The following is a 432-nucleotide window of genomic DNA, read 5'->3' as shown; positions in this document are numbered from 1 at the left end:
TAAATATATATATATATATATGTATATATATATATATATATATATATTTTAAAACGACTATACTAAATCTACGGATACTCCTTATCACGTGAGAAATAAACAAACAAACGATTTTCTGTCATACAATAATTTTTTTCTTTTAATATATAAACCAGAAAAAATACAAAAACATCTTGCCATATATAAACCGATATTTTAAATTTTTTTTTTTTGTGTGTCTGTCTTCTCGGGATGATCACGGACCATGTAATGTTCCCGATAACCAAAACGCGACAAACATACACACACACAAAATTGGCTAAATCAATGATAAAAGAAGATTTAAAACAAATTTTAAAAAAAGGATAATCACATACACAAACAAACAAAAGAAGTGGCACAAAAAAAAATAAAGATTACCATGAATATTAAAATTGAGGGGGGGGGGGGTGG

At 26.9% G+C, this 432-nt stretch overlaps 1 protein-coding gene across 1 annotated transcript in view; it reads right to left on the bottom strand.

Moving 5' to 3' along the window:
• LOC104808265 (protein NRT1/ PTR FAMILY 5.1) overlaps window positions 1-432 on the bottom strand; it is a 6,003-nt gene that overhangs the window by 4,582 nt on the left and 989 nt on the right. The window lies entirely within an intron of this gene.

This window comes from Tarenaya hassleriana, unplaced genomic scaffold (assembly GCF_000463585.1).
Source record: "Tarenaya hassleriana unplaced genomic scaffold, ASM46358v1 Cleome14, whole genome shotgun sequence".
NCBI lineage: Eukaryota > Viridiplantae > Streptophyta > Magnoliopsida > Brassicales > Cleomaceae > Tarenaya > Tarenaya hassleriana.
The sequence above is the reverse complement of the archived record's forward strand: the minus strand, read 5'-3'. Positions and strand labels throughout refer to the sequence as shown.